Source organism: Equus caballus, chromosome 8 (genome assembly GCF_041296265.1).
Source record: "Equus caballus isolate H_3958 breed thoroughbred chromosome 8, TB-T2T, whole genome shotgun sequence".
Lineage (NCBI taxonomy): Eukaryota > Metazoa > Chordata > Mammalia > Perissodactyla > Equidae > Equus > Equus caballus.
This window is the reverse complement of record NC_091691.1, coordinates 23,541,956-23,562,558: the sequence shown is the minus strand read 5'-3', so window position 1 is coordinate 23,562,558 and position 20,603 is coordinate 23,541,956. Positions and strand designations below refer to the sequence as shown.

Sequence of the window (20,603 nt, the reverse complement as noted above, 5' to 3'; positions counted from 1 at the left end):
CCTGCAGCTGCCAATCTTACCTTCGCTTGGAGACTGGAGCCATCAGCAGGGACCTATTTTCAGGAATCAGGATCCTCAGGGAGCGGGTTAGCAAGTCTGGAGAGCTTAGTAATGTCCTCAATATTGCTAACTTCACTGAAATCCCTCTACTTCTCAGAGGACAGGAAAAGAGCTCAATTGTGTTATTACATCTTTATCCCAGCACAGAGTCTGGCGCATAGTAGGTGCTTTACATTCCTATTGCATAAATTAATAAATGCGTATTGAGCATAATAAGATAAGGGTGCCCACCATCACTGCTTCTGTTCCACATTGTACTGACAAGCCCAGCCAACGCAATAAGACAGGAAAAGAAACAAGAGGTACAAAGATGGAGAAAAGACAAACTATCATTTACAATCAATGTGATCGTCTACCTAGAAAATCCAAGAGACCCAACTGATTACTATTGGATACCTAGTGTGTGGTAGGCCCTTTCTAGACACCTAATGTAAGATGAAGACACAGCCCTTGTTTTCAGAGAGCTCCCATTCTAGCTGGGGAGTTGAGGCCAACAGTCCTCAGGGCAGAGCCCCCTGTGATGGGCAGAAGGAATCCAAGAGGTCCGTGAACTTGAATGGGAAGAAATCATGCATTTATTTTCATTACCCTCTAACTGAAATTTAGCATTTCCTTCAATTATGAATGCAGGTGACCAACCACAGTTGTATTAGCAGTACCCATGACTTTGTCATCAATCAAAATCACAGATGTTTTCCGATCACAATATAGTTCTGGTAGACGTCTCAAAACGTAACTTACACTCCCCACTGCTTGAAATTTACAGTAGTTATTAAACCAGCTGTTACTTCTTACAGTTTAATGTGTTAACAAAGAACTTCATATATTACTTTATCACAAATAATAAAAAATAATTCAATATATGCATTTTAAGATAATTGGTGCTCTTTTGTAGAATGATGCATTCTATTTTATGCATTTAAAAACAGTGCTTTGAAAAGAGGACTCAGGTTACAAAAAAGCTTAGGTGCTCCTGCTTTAGAGGAAGGACTTGTCTGGTTTGGGCAATGCCAGCACAGTTCTCTTGCACAAAGGAGTTGCTGCCCCCCCCCCCCCGCCCCTCCTCCTTCACATTTCTTATCAAGCAGTGAACCCAGCTTGCTCAAGTACGGGTCAGTCATTGTCCCAGGAGCTTTCTGGATGTCCCACCTTTTGATGTTCATGGAGACTTGTGAGGAAGATCTAAGGAGGCCCTGGGGTCTGGGCCTGGTTGTGCCCCAGAACAGCTGGCGCCGGGCCGGGGCAGTGGCCAGTTCTAGCGTACCCAGCGGGAAGACAAAGGGCTGCCTCTGCTGATTTGGGTTCCTCCAGGGCAGTGTTTTCAGCTGCTGCAGCTGACCACGCCCTGTCCAGGGAAAAGCCAGGTTCTGGCTCGTGGAGAATGTAAGAAAATGGAAAGGAGGAGAGAGAAGTAGATGAGATCTCAGCCAGGGCCGGGCTTCTGGATTTCCCAGAGTTGCGTCTGCCATCTGGGTCCAGGGGCTCCTTTTGCAACAGACATGATTCATCTACAGCAGCAACAGCCACACGAGGCTCTCTGCACAAGGCTCGGGTGCCTGTGCGTGGTAATGGAGCTGCATTAGCAGGTCGTGGCTAACTCGGACTCCTCTGATACGGGCTCAGACCTAGGCTTCCTAGTTCAGAATCACATGGAAACAGTAGAAAGATCACAGGAGTTGGCATCAAGGAGACCGTCCCTTCCCTTGCTAGATGAGTGATCTTCCATTACTTCAGCAGTCAGCTTCTGAGCGCCAGCTATGTGCTAGGCACTGAGAATACAGAGGTGAGTGAGATGGGCAGGTCCCACCTCCTCTCAACAAACTTACTCTCTGTAGGGAGGCACAGAAAGGCCAAATTATGAAATAAATGACCAGGGAGTGATGGCAGAAAATAATAGTGGTGGGGGTAGAGATGAAGCCCCACCAAGGTAGGATGGTCGGGGAAGGCTTCTCTGTGACATTCAAAGTAATACTGAAAGCTGAGGTACAGCCAACCATGAAGAGAGGGGAAATCCTTCTAAGCAGAGGGAACAGTATGTGCAAAGGGCCTGAGGTGGGAAAGAGCTTGGCCTGGTGAGAAATGCAAAGGAGGCCAGAATTACCGAAACGCGGTAGGAGGCGAAGAGAGTAGTGAGAAGTGGGTCAGAGCAAAGGGCAGAGGCAGCAGGAGCTGCTACAGAGCTCACGCGCAGCACAAGGAGCCATGGGGATTTTAAGGGTTTTTTCTTATTGTGATAAAATACACGTAACATAAGCTTTACCATTTTAACCATTATAAAGTTTACAATCAGTAGCTTTTAGTACATTCACACTGTTGTGCAATCTTCATCAATATTCAGTTCCAGAACTTTATCATCATCTCAAAAGGAGGTCCCGTGCCCACTACGCATTTACTCCCCTTTCTTCCTCCAGCCCTAAGCGCCCACTGATCTGCCTTCTGTCTCTATGGATTTGCCTATTCTGCACATTTCATGCCCAGAAGAAATGGAATCATACAGCACGTGGCCTCTTGGGAGTGGCCTCTTTCACTCAGCGTGTTTTCGAGGTTCGTGCATGTTGTGGCAGGTGTCGGTGCTTCATTCCTTCTGTGGCTGAACATCCCACCGCATGGACAGGCCCTGTTTTGCTTATCCACTCATCCACTGACACGGGTCGGCTTTCCAGAGGTAACTGGTTGCTGGGTGGGGGCCAGACTCTAGCGAAGGCAAAGCGGAAGCACAAGTGAGAGACCCTGACGGCTTGGACTGGCGTGTTGGGGAAGGAAAAACCACGTGGCTTTGGGATCCATTAGGGAGATGGAACTGGTGGGTGGACTGGACGTGGCGCGTGAGGAAGGGGTGGAGCACCTGGGTGACGGCGGTGCCGTCAGAGATGCAGAAGCCTGGGAGGCGACAGGTGGAGGGCATCCCAGTTGTTTCAGTAACGTTTGGCCTGAATCATCAAAGTGGCGGTGTCACGTGGTCTGGAACTTGGCAGAGATGTTTAGGGTGTGATATCACGATAGAAGAAATACATATTTTGGTCTTTGTCCATGGCTCCTGGCCAGAGCTCCTGAAACCCTTGTCATTTCCTATGTGATAAGAGCACCAGGAGCATCTTTTCTTATAATACTTGGTTTTGTCCCCAGCTCCTGAACCCACTCCAGAGTGAAAAAGTGAAAGGAGCGTCTTTCGTTATTCATAACAGGCCCCTTTTGAATGCCCCTGAGTTTATGGAAATGAGGTGACTTTTGGAAAGCCCCTAAGGATGGGGGGGCTGGTTGCCAGGGAAACCAACCTGTGATTAGAGAGTTGGAACTTTCAGCCTGGCAGCACCCCACTTCCCCCAACCCCCCATCCCCTGGGGACGAGAGAGGGTCTAGAACTGAGTTATTCACCAACGGGCCATGATTTAGTCCATCATGCCTGTGTGATGAAGCCTCCATTATACCCCGCAACTGAAGGCTCTGGAGAGCTTCCCGGTGGAGCCCGCGGAGGGGCTGGGAGGGTGGGGTGCCTGCGGAGGGCACGGGAGCTCTGCACTCCACCCCCACGCCTTGCTCCACGCATCTCTTCCATCCGGCTGTTCTGGAGTTGTGTCCTTTACAATAAACCCTTAACTGTAAGGAAACCATTCTCCTGACTTCTGGGAGCCACTCCAGCAAATTCTCGAACCTGAGGAGGGGAACATGGGAACTTCTGATCTATTGCTGGTCAGTCAGCAGCACGGGTGACAACCTGGACTTGCGATTGGTGTCTGAAGCGGCGGGGTGGGTCTGTGCTAACTCCAGGCCGTTAGTGTCAGAGTTGCTTCGTGTGTAGAGAGAAACAGGGAGTTCCTCTTTTAGGGTGTCATCGGAGCACAGCTGGTGTGGAAAACCTCGGGAGGCTGCGCTCCCACTCCTGGAATGTCGACAGAGGGCCCAGGTCTGAGCCAGAGGTCGAGCAGAGGGATGGGCTGGGAGGGCCCACACCAGAGTCCGCCTGCCTAGCACGGTCCCTGGAACGTGAGCATCCCGTCTATTTGGCTCTTACTGTATGCCATGCGCTGTGCTAAGTCAGCATCCTGTCGCCAGTTCACAGAGACTGAGACAGCTGGTAAGAGGCACGGCTGGCCCACAACCATGTTCCACACACAGGCTCCCCGTGGGCTCCCTCCCCACCTGAGGCAGCAGCAGTGGGCGCTAACGTGTGGGGGTCAAGGGCTCCAGGTCTTTGGAATCTGTCCTGCCTGTTGAAGTGGGTGAGCCTTATCACTGGGAAGAGGAGGGCAGAAGACACTGGGAATATGTTCTCCCATTTTCATGAGCAGAACCTCAAACTAAAGGATTTGGCAGCATCCCCTTGTTCCACCTGCTGGTTACTCGTGGAAACTACTCTCGACAAGGCGGGTTAGCCCTCCCGGCCAGATGGGTCCCACGCTTGTCCAGACGCAGACCCAGGATTGCCTCCCCAGCTTCCCTCCACCCAGGAGATGAGTCTAAGCCGATCTTCGCCGGTCTATCTCTCCTTGCCGTTTTGTTTCAGCAAAGGGCCTGTGACCCAGTGCTCCAGCCCGTGAGACCTGGGGGGACGTCTGCTGGGGCTTCTGCGAAGAGGACCTCACAGGAGCCTGCCTCTCTCCTTCCTGTGGTCAAGGTCTGGGCACCTTGAGGGCAGAGCGAGGGGGAGGAAGCGCGTGGCCCTTGACGACGCTGCCGAGTCGCTGGATCCGCTCCCGCGAGCAGCCACGCGCACACTTCCGTTTTGGAGAGAGGATGACTTTCCCTCTTGTCTGGGTCAAGGTCCCTGTTACTTCCAAGAGCATCCAGCCCCTGCCGTGCTTGCACATCGGCTGCTCAACGCCCATTTCACTTTCTCTTGGGAACAGTGTCCACTTCCCATTTGGGGAATTAACTCACGTGGTGGGTCCGGTCTGGTGAACTGTTCATCAAGGTGTCCCCCTCTTCTAGTGGAGAGGTGGGCACGTGACCCACCCAGAGCCAACGGGAGAGACAGCAAATGGTGGGCATTGGCTCGCGTCAGGGTGGGATCCGCGTGGAGCAGCTCTGGGGCTGTTGGTGCTTGTGGTCCAAGCCGGAGGCTCCCTTCCACCCTGCAGGTGCCTCGCAGTCTTCCAGTAAACTCCCTGTTCGCTTCGGTCAGCCTGAGCTGCTTCCTACCAGGGGCTGAGGGAGAGAGAAGTCCCTGGGTGAAGTGCACGCCCTCCATGAGGAGGCGGGGTTGTAAACAACCCACTTGAAAGGGTGGCAGGAGGAAGTGGACAGTGATGCTAAGACCTGGGAGAGAGGAAGGGCCACCTGCTGCGTGGTGCCAGCGGCTCAGGCCTGTGCGCCCATACCTGCATCTCCTCGCTGAGCTCCGCGACACCCGTGGGGCAGGAGCTCTGATGGCCTAGGGTTCCGTTCTGCTGAAATAAGTCCAGACCATCAGTGGCTTAAACACGCCAGAAGTTGTCTTGTGTCAAAGGCTGGAGGCATGAAGTGCAGGGCTGGCAAGGCCACCTCACTCCACAGGGCACCTCCCAGCTCACCGCCCTGCCCTTGCTGGGACCTCCTGCCTCCTGCGCAGAAACGGCGGCATCTGTGGTCCAGACAGGAGAACCGAGGAGGGGAGAGACAAGAAAGGGACAATAGATGCTGGGCAGCCGACTCTTTGAGCGGCCTCCCACCTCATGTTAGCACTTAGTCCCAGGACACCTAGCTGCAAGGGGACATGGGAAATGTGGCCTTTCTTCAGGGCACCTGTGTCCAGCCATGAAGTGGCAGGGCGGGACTGGAGCTCCGCCTGTGGGAGCTGTGGTTACAGTCACACAGAGGAAAGCCAAGTCACAGGGCAGCTGAGGGCGCGGGCTTGTTGGGGGACGTGGTCTTTAAGCTGGGGCTTCTGGGTTAGGAAAAGGGGAGAGGAGGGCATCGTAGGAGCCACGTTCGAGAGGAGAGGGAATCATTTGGAAGAAAACGTCTTTTCTCAGGGCGGCATCTTACAGAGTGCTCTCTGGCCGCAGCCTGACTGTCTCCAGCAAGGGCGAGCTCGCCACCTCTGAGATAGTGCACTGTATTTAGGGATATTGCTAACACTTGGCCATCTTTCGTGTTCCCCCCTCGGCATCTCTCTCCCTTCTTCTGGTAACATCGGCTGTCCCCTACTTTCACTCCAGGTGGTTTGAGAGAGGCTGACCCAAGCAGGCCAGAGGGGCTCCACGGGGCCTCCGGCTGGAGCTCTCAGTGGAGAAGTGCTCTGTGGGACCGACACTTGCAAGGAGGGTTGCGTGTGGGGCTGTACGGCATCATGTGGAGAAGGCCCGCCCGGGGTTAGGCCAGCCCAGAGGAGAGCAGAGGCACCTGACGGAGAAGCGGAGGCCGCCTCCTGCCGACCCCAGGCGAGGCCCGGCCTCCAGCTGGGCTCAGGGCTGCCCTGGGCAAGTTCGTTGCACAAACCAATCAATTCGCTTCTTGCTGCAGCCAGTTTGACTGGTGTCTGTCACTGCCACCTGCAGAGTGCCAACCAATAGAGGGGGAGATGTCAGGCCTCTTTCATCACCACCTCGGGCAGTCAGGGAGAATCTGTGTGTTATGAAAGCAGCAGGGTGTGGAGCAGTGTTTCTGCAAGCGTGGTCCCCGAACCCCCAGTATCGGCGTCACTCTGATGTTGAACTCGATGAAAATGCCCACTCCCGGGACCCCCTTTCCAAACCAGCATCTCTGGGGCGAGGCCCAGGATGCTGCATTTTTGCCAAGCGCTCCAGGGGAGTCTCAGGGCAGCAGACCTGAGACCCAACAGCTGAACTAGGTGACCTGGGATCCAGCCCAGGTCCTGCCACCAACTTGGACGGTAAAACAAGTCTCTCTAGATTTTCACTAACAGCCAAACGGAGCCGTTCTGCAAACTGGCTGTCCCCCGTGTCCTTTGCGCTGAGGAGATGCTGTGTGCGCACCCCCTGTCTAACACTCACGACCACGGAGCATCTTCGTGTTAAGGACAGAAATGGAGGTTCAGCAAAGCTGACTGACTTGCCTAATGTCACTCTGCCGGTGACTCTGAAACCAGCTCCGTCTGTCCCCAGGTCCCCACTTGTCAGTGCCTTGCCGTACCGCCTGTTGTCTTTAGAATGAAAGGAGAACTTGCTTTGTGTCAGGCATGTGGACTGTCACTCGTGCTAGACGAGTCCTGATTCCTCCACCCACACTGACGGCTCACCGGCAGCCCTTCCCCCTCCCAATGTGGCCGTCCTCTTTCTCGTCTTCCCTGCTACCATCCTGGGCCACGTCCCACCACCTTGCGCTGGCAACAGTCTCTCCACGCCCATTCCCGTCTCATCAGATCTGCTCCTGACACAGTACTGAGAGTGATTTTTACAAAATCTCATCTATTAAGAAATATTGCAGATATTCAAAAAATTATACCAAATTTTATTTAAAAAACCCTCCATGTCCTCACCACCAGGTTAAGGGATAAAGCACTTTTCCTTGAGTCACAAAGCTCAGGAACCTTCCCTGGCTTCCCCTCCTCCTGGGATTAAAATCCTAACTGTGGGGGGCTGGCCCTGTGGCCGAGTGGTTAAGTTCGCGCTCCACTTCGGCGGCCCAGGGTTTTGCCAGTTCGGATCCTGGGCGTGGACACGGCACCACTCATCAAGCCATGCTGAGGCGGCGTCCCACATGCCACAGCCAGAAGGACCTACAGCTAGAATATACAACTGTGTACCAGGGGGCTTTGGGGAGAAAAAGGAAAAAATAAAATCTTAAAACAAAAAATCCTAACTGCGGCCAAGGAGGGGCTGCCTGGTCTGGGCCCCGCTCCCTCGAGCCCCACTGCACCCTCTGCACTCTGCTCCTGCCGCCCTGCCTGCACTTCCTCTCATGCCCCAGGCTCCTCACCCAGGGCTGCCGTGCCTGCTGTTCCCCTGCAGAAATACTGTGCCTGCCACCTGGGTCCAGCGGCCCCTTCTCACGCCCAAGTCTCTGAAGCAACGGCATCCCCTCAGGAAAGCCTGCCAGCTCCCCAGATCAGGCCGTGCTGGGGTGGCTCCCCGCTGACCGCCGTCCACACCGCTTGACGCCTGCCCTCCCACCAGACTGTGAGCTCCACGCGGCAGAACCCTGCCTCCCCAGGGCCTGGCGCAGAGCGGCCGCTGTAAACATCCCTGAGTGAAGAAAGGTACTAATGGGACCCCAGTAAAATGCGTCACACTCACTGACTCGACAAACATGTACTGAGGGCTGCTACGGGCCAGGGCCAGGCGAACACCCGTTTTTAAGAACGCATCATTTGGCCTTAGTAATAACCATCTGTGCCTCAGTTTCCTCTTTCATCAGTAAAACGGGGATCAGAGTACCTCCCCGGGGTCTGGGAAGACTGAAGGAGGTAACGCGGGGACAGCTCAGCGTGGGCCTGGCCCACAGCAAGGGGCGCTCCGGGGCCGACTTCAGGACAGGCCCTGGCTCTTGCACCAGACAGAACACGGGCACCACTTGCACCTGCTGGGTCTCGGGCTCTGGCCAGCAACGTCGTTTCTCGAGCCACACGGGTCGGTGCTGGCAACACCGGTTCGTCTCTGCACTGCCCCCCCCAGCCCATGATTGCTCATGGAGGGAGACAAAAACGGCTGCTCTTGAAGACGCTCAGCGGCTTTCCTCGGTGCGGGGGATTCACGCCTGTGCTGGTTGGTAATTCTAGGGGCTGGAGAAGGAAGGAGCGGAAATAAGCACATTAAAACTGTTCTCTCATACGATTCCACCCAGTCTGCCGCCAGGAGGTGTGGGCTGGGTCGCAGGTTTTTCCTGGGGAAACTCAAAGATACAGGTACTTGAAGGATACAACTTTTAAGATTTGGTAGCAATTTTAAACCGTTCTGTTGAGATGCTGGTTTATTTCCTATCACTGCTCTTATTTCCTCTCATGCCCCAGGATCCTCGTTCAGGGCTTGCACACCTGCCGTTCCTCCTGAGGAAACACTATGCCTGCCACGTGGACCCAGCAGCTCCTTCTCATGCTCAAGTCTGGAAAGTAAGTTGATGGAAAACCCAGAAGCCTATTTTGGCTGAAAGTGATAGCTCAATTCAAACTGATCTAAATAATACAGCAAATGTATTTGTCACTTAACCAAATTAGTCCAGTGGTAGGATAGGGTTCAGGTATGGCCTGATCAAGGCTCTGGCTCTGTTTCTCTGCTGTTCTCTTGGCCCTGCTATTTCCCTTGGGTTGGTTTTGTCCTCAGACTAGTTTCCCTTCTTGCAAAATGTAGCAGTTCTAGGCTTCATATTGGCATACCACAACTTCCAGAGCAGAGAGGCCTTCTTGTCTGCCCCTCTCCCATCGAAGAATGGTCCTGGGCTTTCTTCTGCTCTGATTAGACCAATCTGGGTTGTCTTTCCACCTCTGAACAACACACTCTGGCCAGGGGAATACCATGTGCTAGGTGGTTGGGCTGGCTGACCACTGCTAAACCAGTTTCTCTGCCAAGGAGTAGTGGGTTAATTCCACCCAAACTTTGGCTCTATATGCCAGGAGAGGGTGGGGTGGAAGTTAGGGAGGCAACTGTACTGTCCAAAATGTCCACCACAACCAGCTTGGATTATCTATATCCAAAGTTGGGAAATATTTACGTGTGAGCAACAGAGCTTCCCGAAGTAGACTGAGAGGAATAGGGATACGTGAGCCCAGGCCGCATCAAGGACCACTTCCTCAGCCTGCAATTTCCACCCAGACCAGCCACTCGGAGGCCCTGGTATTTTCCAACTGTTTCCAGTTTCACCCTCACAGAAACGACCCTGAAGCCCAGGAAGAGAGAAGGATCTGTTCTGGTACCTCTAAGGTCCACCGAGGACACATCAGCTGTTCCATGAAAATTTCTCTTTGAAGGAAGGAATTGAGGGTGCGTTGACCTGTAATCAGAAGGCGCTTACTGACAAGTCATTGAAACTCGATGTCCGACACATCCAGACATGTCCACACTCACAAATTCACACATGTGCTCCCAAATAAAAACAAATGACCCAGAAGAGCACAGAAGAAAGGTAAGACCAAGGAGGACCGGGCATCAAGACGGCCCTGGTTCTGGTTTCAGCTCAGCACGGCCCCCCACCCCCTCCCTGCCTGTGGCTGTCTATGTGGCCAGGCCCACCTCCTGCGAGCACACTTACCAGTCAGGGCCTCAAGGGCCAAGCAAGGACATCTGTAACACGCAGGGACACTGAGCTGGGGGCCACTGCCTTGCCAACAAGCCAGTCTACTCTCAAACTCCGCTGGTGAAAGGCAGGTGGGCAAGTTGATATATCAAACTATAAATATATATATAGGTGCTTACCCTTTGACCCAGAAGTACCTCTTCTATGAACCCAACCCAAAGACAGCGGGCCAGCGACATGGAAAGGCGTACGTGCGTTACTCACGACGGCAGTACTGGGACAGCAGGGCTAGGAGCCGCCCCCGAGTCCGCTGAGAGAGCGCTGGTTGAACGAGCTGCCACCTCCCACCCTGGAGGACCGCGGAGCGGGAAAAGGGCAGGAGGAACTCAGACACGGCTCGGGACCGGTCTCCAAGAGGAACTGCTCAGGAAAGTGTGTCCGACGCGCTTCCATTCTCCAAAAAGCGGCGTCCGGGGACACGGAGCTGCGTTTCCTCCGATTAAACACACGCTCTTAGGAGGATGAACAGCGTGAGGGAGGGGAAGGGTGGAGAGCGCAGGGAGAGAAGCTAGACGGCTCGGAATATCCCTTGCTTTGTATATTTGACTTTGAGACTATGTAAATATTTTATACTTAAGTACAAAAGCAAAATTAAATGAATGTAAATTAAAAAAGCAAGATGAGGGGCCGGCCTGGTGGCGCAGCGGTTAAGTTCGCATGACCTGTTTTGGTGGCCTGGGCTCGCGGTTCAGATCCTCGGTGCGGACCTGCACACCGCTCATCAAGCCATGCTGAGGCAGGCGTCCCACATACAAAACAGAGGAAGATGGGCACGCGTGTTAGCTCAGGGCCAGTCTTCCTCAGCAAAAAGAGGATTGTCGGCAGATGTTAGCTCAGGGCTAATCTTCCTCATACACAAAAAAAGCAAGATGAAACCAATGAGCCTCTTTGTTTGGGATAATCCCACTGAGAGGAATTGTCTTAGGTGACTCTAAGACACAGTGACTTGTGCATCCCAGCAGGACTGAAAAGGACTCTAAGGACAAAAAGAACTCTTAAAAAATGTGGTCATCACACCGTTAATAATATTCATATTGTTATTCTGAAACTATTATCCATAACGTAGGATGAAATAAATAAATAATTATGTTACTACTGCTAGGGACTAAGATTTTCATTATAAGAGAAGAGATACAAATGTAAAATCAAAGAAGTGAAAATTGTATAATCTTAAATTTGGATTGGAAATATCAGCATGAACTAATGATTCATTTTCTCCTAAAAATACGTATTTCCTGGCTTCGTTCACTGAAAAGGCCTAGAGACTAACGACGCAGTGGCGAAGAGCAGCCACCCCACACTCAGACAGAAAGCCCTCCACTAAAGGGAACGTGGCTCCCTGGGGAAACGGAAAAAAGCGCAGAAGGAACCTTGGGCCTCTTGTCAGAGCAGCAGGCAAGGAAACCGACCAGGAGAGTCCTGTCAAGAGGACACAGGAATAAAAGGGCACGGGCAAACTTGAAGAGGCTCTGCCTGTCGACGGCCGGCGCAGCGTGAACATCGAGCAGAACAGGAACTGCAATGGACCGAAGCATTTCAGACATTCTAAACTCCGCGAGCTGATGAGACACACAGCAAGACAGAACAAATCCTAACTCACGGCTCCGAGCTCGCCCATCCTTTGAGAGGACGTTGGAAACACATTTTTATTTGTCAGGTGTACATTATTATACACCAGTTTCTGCACAGACTGCATCATGCTCAACACCAACAGTCTAGTTTTTATCCACCAGCATACACATGTGCCCCTTTACCCCTTTTGCCCACCCCCAGACCCCCTTCCCCTCTGGTACCCACTAATCTGTTCTCTTTATCCATGTGTTTGTTTCTCTTCCACATGCGAGTGAAATCATCTGGTGTTTGTCCTTCTCTGTCTGGCGTATTTCACTTCATATCATACCCTCAAGGTCCATCCATGTTGTTGCAAATGGGACGATTTTGTCTTTTTTGTGGCTGAGTAGTATTCCATTGTGTATATACACATCTTCTTTATCCAATTATCCGTCGATGGGCACTTGGGCTGCTTCCACGCCTTGGCTATTGTGAACAACGCTGCAGTGAACATGGGGTGCAGGAGTCTCTTTGGATCGCTGATTTCAAGTTGTTCAGGTGGATACCCGGGAGTGGGATGGCTGGGTCATATGGTGTTTCTATTTTCAGTTTTTTGAGGAATCTCCATACTGTTTTCCACAGTGGCTGCACTAGTCTGCACTCTCACCAGCAGTGTATGAGGAGAACACACTTACTTTGAAAACTGGTAAATAAAAGGAAAGAACCAAGCTTCGATGCTGGCTTTCCTGCACGCGCTGTAACTCCGGGTCATCCAGTCGCAGAGGAAGGGCGGTTTCTCCGGAAAGGCTTCTTTTAGGTAACAAGTGAAGAGGGAATGACAGGTCAGAGTGTGGACACTTTGCAGTCCCTGATGCTTTAGTAGCATTGCGGACTCAGGGACCTCAGTCTATTTGAACTCTGACTGGATATCAGGTGCGATAATGGCATCACATTTATGTTTTAGAAAATCATCTTTCAGAGGTACAAACTGAAATATTTATAGATAGAATGAGATGATCATGTTGAGGGGGTGGACACAGATGACGCAGCTTGGCTCCGAGCTGATGACTACCGAGGCTGAGTGTCGACTCCATGGGGGTCCAGAACTCTCCTGTCTAATTGTGTATATATTTGAAATTTTTTTCAGAATGAAAAGTTGAAGAAAACTGATGTCCCCCTTTGATTAACAGTTTGACTTCATGGAACTGATCCAACAGAGAGAACTTACACTGAACACCTGTGCACCTCAGATGTGCCAGGGCACCTATCCCAGCACTGTTTACCGGAGCAAACACCTAAAGTCTGTCTCGGGGGCTAGACGAGTCCTGGGGAGACTTCACGAGGAATACCGTGCCGTTCTTGCAATATGTACCCACATACGGGACAATCTCCAAGACTGACTATCGAGTATAGGTTAGTATACTTACCTAAACCAAGATGTGGAAGCGTGTTAAACACTGTCTGTAAGGAAAAAAGGATCAGCTTATCCTTATAAACGTACAGACTTGGTGGTTCATTTTCTCTGGGGCAGAGAACTGAGGCGTAAGAGACTGTCCATCCTTTCCACTCAAATTGTTAACCACAGGCATGAGCACTGCCTACCACCTAAAACCAGTGAGAGAGCTCAAACAAGCCTCCCGGGGCACACGGACTCAGGGCAGCGGCACAGAGCCGTCACCGTGAGCGCAGCCCCCCCGCGGCCCCCCAGGTCCCTCACAGTCTCGGGCCAGCCCTCGCTTGCTTTCGGGGTGTGGCCCCTCTGCTTCCTCCTGGCACAATCAGAGCGGTCCTGGGGCCCCCGGAGCTCATTGCCCTCTTTTGGTACGGATTCAGAGGCGCTCCCCAACCTGTACGCCTTGAGGAACTGGGGCTGGCAGCGTGGCGTCCTACAGAGAACAAACGTTTCCAGGTAAATACTGTCAGTTCTGCTGTTGGATCACGATAGGGTTTCCTTTCCCCCTGCATTTTTCTATTGTACTTCTGACTTCACACTTCTCTATTTTCAACAAAGGGAGGAAGAACATTCTTTTAATAAGCTTTCTGAAAAGTTAAAATCAGGAGCTAAGCTGAAAGAAAAGAATGAGGTGGCTCTATAATGTATAATATGGGAAGTCTACAACATATAGTAAGTAATGAAGACAATGTTTCAATACCATTCGTGTTAAAAAAAATTAAGATTGGGGGCCAGCCCCGTGGCCGAGTGGTTAAGTCCGTGCACTCCGCTGCAGGTGGCCCAGGGTTTCGTTCGTTCAAATCCTGGGTGCGGACATGGCACTGCTCATCAAGCCATGCTGAGGCAGCATCCCACATGCCACAAGTAGAAGGAGCCACAACGAAGAATATACAACTGTGTACTGGGGGGCTTTGGGGAGAAAAAGGAAAAAAATAAAATCTTTAAAAAAAGAAAATTAAGATATATACTCATACATGCTGGTGTATGCACAGCATATCCCTGAAAGGTGTTCAAAAAACGGGAGCAGCTCCATCTGAGGAGAGGCATCTGGGAGGAGCAGCTCCATCTGAGGAGAGCCATGGGGGGAGCAGCTTCACCTGGGGAGAGTCATCTGAAAGAAACTGCTTCATCTGGGGGATCAGGGATGAAAGAAAGATTTACTTTACCATATTAGAGTGTTTGGAGTTTTAGAAAACAATTACATGTTTTACATCTATTAAACAAATAAAAGATTAAAGAATGATTAAAAAAATTTAAAATTTTTTTTTACAAATTTAAAAAAATTTGTAACTGATTTGTTGAGACTGTGTGTGAAGTTACTTCTCCTACAGTTTTCCAGTTGGCTCAGTGTTACTAATAGAAAGCTTGTGGATCTTCGCAGAACGGAATTTCCTAAAAGTGCTTTTTGCTAACTAATTCTGTTTGGTTATCACCTCCATGATGGTTGGGGGATGGAGTTTTGTTTTGTTTTGTTTTACTTTGACTGTTTCATACCTTTCATTTAATGCCTCGTATGTACTGCACAGCTGTCATGGGTCTGGGGCTAAGTTCTTTCTATGTAGTAACTTATTTACTCTCCCAGAAACCACTGATATAGATGCTACCACCCCTGTTCTAACCAAGGGAAACACTGAACAGAGAGGTTAAGTGACTTGCCCAAAGCCACACAACCAGAAATACAGTGAAGCGTCCCCCGGGCCCTTGGCTACAGAGCCCATGACCTAACCACTGCCCAGCACAGCCCTCAGAGAGGAAGAGCGGTGAGCTGCTGCCCAGGTGGGCTTCTGCAGCCTTGGGAGCTAGTGGAACCAGCTCAAGGCCACACGTATCCACAAACTCCTTAGAGAAATGGGTATCTGTTTATATACGAACTAGCTGGGGCAGCACGGTGTGCAGAAAACCTTCTAATTTTGAGTTAGTTTTCTTACTTCTTTGTAACAAAGACTCCTAAAGGAATAGAAAGCTTAAACTGAATCTCACCCATCTATATTGTTCAGAAGCTATTAACAACTCAAAAAGTTCCCTCATGGCTGGAAGATGTAGGATTCTACTGTTTATTCATCAAAATGAACACAGATGTGCACAACATAAATACTAAAGTTATTACCAATGGGATCTCTGTTACTCTTGGCAAAGAAACCACGAGTGAGATAATTACTAACAAGACTGCATAAATACCATTTTAAAATGCTAGACCCCCCCCCCCCAAAAAAAGAAATTCATTCTAGGCCTGAGTTCATATTTTAGAAATCCTCTCTAGAATTACAGGAGTAATTATAAGAATGGCCACCACCTTCAAACCAAATTACGCTTGAGGTAGGACCCAGGCCCACTCACTCATTTCAAACCACCCCTGACGCCCTCTGATGGTGCGAACGTGACGAGGCTGTAAGGCCTTTCCACAGAAAGATGCACATGCGCACTCACAGGTAACAGACTGCAGGGAATTCCAGGGAGCTCCCAGACCCAGACCAACAACCAGAGGCTGACCTACAGAACTAGGAGGGACGAGCTTCTGTCTGGTCTCACTGCTCGATTTCTTTGGCCTCTGTAAGTCCTGACAGCCTTTCCCCTACAGAAGCTTCACCTCCTGGTATGGAATCCAAGCGGTACAATACATTCTTACAGGAGGAGTGCTGCACAGCAAATCAACAGGCGTCTGCAAAATAATAGTAGTAACAGACCCACCCAGTAAACTATTTTCTACACCAAACTCGAATCTTAAAAGGATTTGCAGGTGGTAAGTTCAAATAATTTAAAAATAAAGTAAAATATAATTCTTATTTGAAATGGGATCCAGAATCAGAGGAAGAAACCATTAAAGAGAAGTCTGACAATTCTAAAGTCTCTGGGTTTAAGTGGTGGTGTGTTTGAGTTCATGGAACAATAAACACAGCGCCAAAGATCACCTTCCTTAGATCGACCACTGAAACAGGAATGAGCTCAGAGACTGGAGAGCACAGTATGGAGAGGGACCTTGAAAGATCCTCCTGATTAAAACTGCCAAAATGCTAAATGAAATAGAAAAACTGTTTTTAAAGAATACACTTCAGGGCTGGCATGGAAGGGATTAGCAGACTGACCCGTAAACGTGGACGCAGGAGCCTGGACCTGTGGGAGCAGGTGGCTTCTGCCTTCAAGGCTCCTACAGAGCCCCTGAGACCCTCCGCTCCAGTCCTTCCGATCCTCTGGGGGTGTCGGGGAAGGGGATAAAGCTGGACCTACTGAAGCCCGGGAATCTCATAGGAAGCTGCCGTTTTTGTGGGCCAAAACCTTTATGACATTTTGTAGGCATTCTCACATGGTTCAACCTAATTATAACAGATCCTAAATACTGCTGAGTAAATGGCATAAAGGCGAAATAAGCCTGCCACACAGAGGGAGAGAGAAAGAAACACGCCTGTCTCCATCCTGGCACTGGGTAGAGTGAATAAAGAGTTCTCTCCTGAGAATTCACAACGAGGGCCTGCAGGTTTGAGGCCTGATATCACGATACCTATGGGATCCGACAACATCAAGCAGGGAACGCTGAGACTCTATGTTGCTACCCCCCCAGTGCACTAGCAGAGGCAAACTCCAATCTTCTCTGGTGGAACTCAGCTTGAATCCAGGCCACTCCCAGAGACTCCCCAGGGAGAAAGATGCAAGGAAAATGGGCAACTCTCAGTCACAACCGGGAAACACAAAGAAACAACAATGAGAACCAGTAGGAACAGATGACAGAAACAGACCCCAAAGACTTCAGATATTGGAATAGTCAGATGGAATATAAAATAACCACGTTTATTATATTTAGAGAAACAAAACATAAGTTTAAAAAGATTAGCAGAGAATAAATGACAATGAAGAAGATTTTGAAATCAAAACAAAAATAGAACTTGAAATAAAGACATAGTAATTAAAATAAAAATTCAGGGGCTAGATTAAATAGGTACAACTGAGGAGAAAACTAGGAAACTAGAAGATAGAGTTGAAAATATTATTGAGAATGAAGATCATAGGCACAGAAATGGAAAAAAATGAGAGGTTAAAGAGAAATGGAAGAATGATATCTCACTCCCATCTCATTATAAATCTCCAGGGAGAGAGAATGGAAAGACGAGCAAAGGTATTAACTTCCAACACTAATAATGCATATTAAAGTTGCTGAAGTAGTCACCAAAAGAACAGTCATAAAGAATGTAACTTCTGGGCTGGCCTGGTGGTGTAGTGGTGGGGTTCGCGCATTCGGATCCTGGGTGTGGACCTACGCTGCTCATCAAGCCGTGCTGTGGCGGTGTCCCACATGTAAAACAGAGGAAGACTGACACAGATGTTAGCTCAGGGCCGACCTTCCTCATCAAAAGAAAAAATATATATATAACTTCAAACCAACAGAAAAAAAGTGGAGGGAAAAAAAGGCAAGAAAGGAGGGGGACACCAAATTTCACCCTCAAAAGCCATAAAATAGGAATTGAGCATGTCAATATGGATAAATCTCTAAAAAAATAAGTGTCAAAAGAAACCATTCACAGAATACACACAGTATAATTTTCTTTATATGAAGTTCAAAAATTGCCAAAATTTAACAATATATTGTTTAGGGCCAGTCACAATAAAAAGCAAGGAAATGATTAATCTCAAATTCGAGACAGGGGTTAACTCTGGAGGGGGTGTGTAACTGGGAAGGTACACAGGGGCTCTAAGCTATTGGGAACTCTCTCTCTTAAACCAGGTGGTGGGTATGTGGCTGTTGTATATATTTTAGTATTAAGATACTTCACTAAAAGAAATAGACACTAAAAAATACACAGCATATAAAACATATAACATAAAATGGTGATACACGTTGAAACACACACACATTGAAATCCACTTAATAGACCCACAACTAAGATATACAACCATGTACCGGGGGGATTTGGGGAGATACAGCAGAAAGAAAAAAGAAATCCATTTAATTAAATTACACACACACACACACACACACACACACAGACACACGCGCACAATCAAGAAACAAAAAAAGTTGCCCTGGAACCCCCTCAAGAAAACGCTGGTCTCCTAAAGGTTTTGTTCAGATCTGCAGAAAGTTTCCCTGATCTACCGTGTCCCATGATGCAATGCTAAGCAAGGAAAGCAGCCAAATAAGTCTGAAAGTGGTTCCTCTTTCCACCCAGAGTACTGGGACTGAATTTCTTAGCTGGTTGGGTCTTAGACAAGGCATGGTCAGTCTGAGGAGGCTCAAACAGAAGGCTGTGCTGACGTCTTACCGATGCTGGTCTGCAAACACAAGCCTGGAAGTAGCGGCCAGTATTTCTCGTAGAGCAGTGGTTTCGATCCTCGGGGCTGAAGCTGGCAGGGGACAGGCAGCCCCCAGCCTCTGCTTCTACAGGGCCGCTCTGCCTTTATTCATCCTACATAGGATGCCTTTGTATGATTTTGTTTGAAGCCTCCACCTGTCAAAACAGTTTGAACAGCATTCTCTTAGAGGAACCCTGGCTTTCTGGATTTGGGAAGAGAACGTACATCACCTTTCTCAACTCTAATTGTAAAAATGTAAAAGCAGAGGCTGAAGTTTTGAATGAAGTGTTGACCTGAGCACGATTATGGACTTTAAAAATAATCTTATAAAACGTGCACCCAATAAGCAATTTGCACAGCAGCAAACCTTGGGACAGCTGGCCTTCTTTCCTCTCGTCGCTAGTCCCACTGTCATGACACACACCCAGTGGCCCTAGAACAGCAGAGAGGAACGTGGGGTAGACCTGAAACTGACCTAGGCCAAGCGGGTGAGCAAAATCCAGCCAACGATGAACCTGGGCGTATCAGTGTTCACACTGCACGGCTTCCTGAGTGGCGGATTATTTGAGTCCGCCACCTGTTAGAGTCGGCTCCAGCTATCCCTTAATCATTAGAGTTGGCACTAAACCCAAGATGCTGGTGTTTTGTGGGTGGGTCATCAAAACTTGGAAAGAAGTGATTTCACTTTGGGAACTAAGAGGTTTAGAATTTGACTCCTCTAAAGGCTCGTGGAGCTGGTGAATGAGCAAACCTCCAGCAGATGGCACGTGAACTTCTGCCAACCTCAACAAGAACATCTTCGTCCTACCCGCTCTCCTGCCACACCTACCTAACTCGCCAGGGTTTGGCTGGAAAGGTCAAGCAGCTAGTCTGTCCCAGAACATAATGATTGGTTACTGTTCTCTTGTTCACCAGCCCTGAACAACTGCTGTGTGGGCTGGTCCTCTCTGGGAGACACAGTATTTGATACTGTGCTAATTGGGCGGCTGGAAGAAAAAAAGGAATACATATTTTTAAATTGCTCCTTACAGTTTTTCTACAGTTGCACCAAATACACATCTTGGCTGAATGATTATTAAAATTCAGTGTTTGGTCACAGCCAAATATCACTGTTAGAGAACGAGTTGTTTGGGACCTAAGAATGCATTTGAAATCTATCCCAAAAAACTTTGTCAGAATTTCCCAAAGCTTGACATTGGGCAGGAATGATGCTTAGCATCATCAGTCACTTTACTATCTGTAATACCAAGCAGAGCTGTTACCTGAGGCTGGCCCTGCCACCAAACTGAGTGTCACATCCTAACAGTAAGATAACTCGGGGTTTAATTTACACAGTCCCTCCATCTCAAGCCTTGTGCAGCACCTCAAGATGCTGAATGCCTTCATTCCAAGTGCTGTGAACACTTAGAAGACTGCTGCCACCCTGGGTAATTTCCAAGATTTCGCATGCCTTGTATTTAAAAATTCTTAAACGTTTGTAGCTCAAAGAATATATAGTACTTCCTGAACTTATCTAGGTAACAATCCATTTCCCTATTTAATTATTGCTTTCTTAGTTTTAACTTTTGGATTACAAAATAATGTTCATAACTAACTGAAGTGCTTTACTCAATCCTACATTTTATTCTTTCAATAACTGACTATATATACATGACAATTTTCACAACTAAAGTGCTTACTTGTACTTGGAATTATTCAGATAGCTGCAATAACTCTGAATCCATGCCTGTCTGAACTATTGAAGCTACAGTGCTGAAGAGACGGCGCAGTCATCTCTGTGATCACAATCACTCATCATGAGCTAGTTCAGCGATGCCAAGAGTGTAACTCTGCTTTCTATTTCAGTCTTGGGCTGAGGTTGAAAGCACTGATAGTATGTCACTTTCACTCTCCATCTGAAGCTCACATACATAATCCAGCAAGGATGAGTAGAAACTGACTTTTATCTGTGCCTGGACCAAGTTTCCCTAACTAAGTTCCTTGGTGTTGCCACTGATGTAAATCTCAGAAACATTCTTTGGAGTCTTACAGTCGTTAACTGAATGCTTATTATGTGAAAGACAAGTTGCAGGCATTTCTTGTGGGTTTA

At 49.1% G+C, this 20,603-nt stretch overlaps 2 long non-coding RNA genes across 2 annotated transcripts; one reads left to right on the top strand and one right to left on the bottom strand.

The window, feature by feature from the left end:
- The first annotated feature begins 2,586 nt into the window (after positions 1-2,586).
- Positions 2,587-14,507, top strand: LOC138915209 (uncharacterized). The gene is made up of 3 exons (XR_011420827.1): positions 2,587-2,725; positions 8,948-9,046; positions 12,926-14,507. It is a non-coding gene; the product is annotated as an uncharacterized lncRNA (long non-coding RNA).
- Positions 14,508-16,995: 2,488 nt separating this feature from the next.
- On the bottom strand, positions 16,996-20,160 carry LOC138915210 (uncharacterized). Its single transcript, XR_011420828.1, has 2 exons — positions 19,344-20,160; positions 16,996-18,669 (listed from the first exon to the last, which is right to left on the bottom strand). It is a non-coding gene; the product is annotated as an uncharacterized lncRNA (long non-coding RNA).
- Between the last annotated feature and the right edge of the window lie 443 nt (positions 20,161-20,603).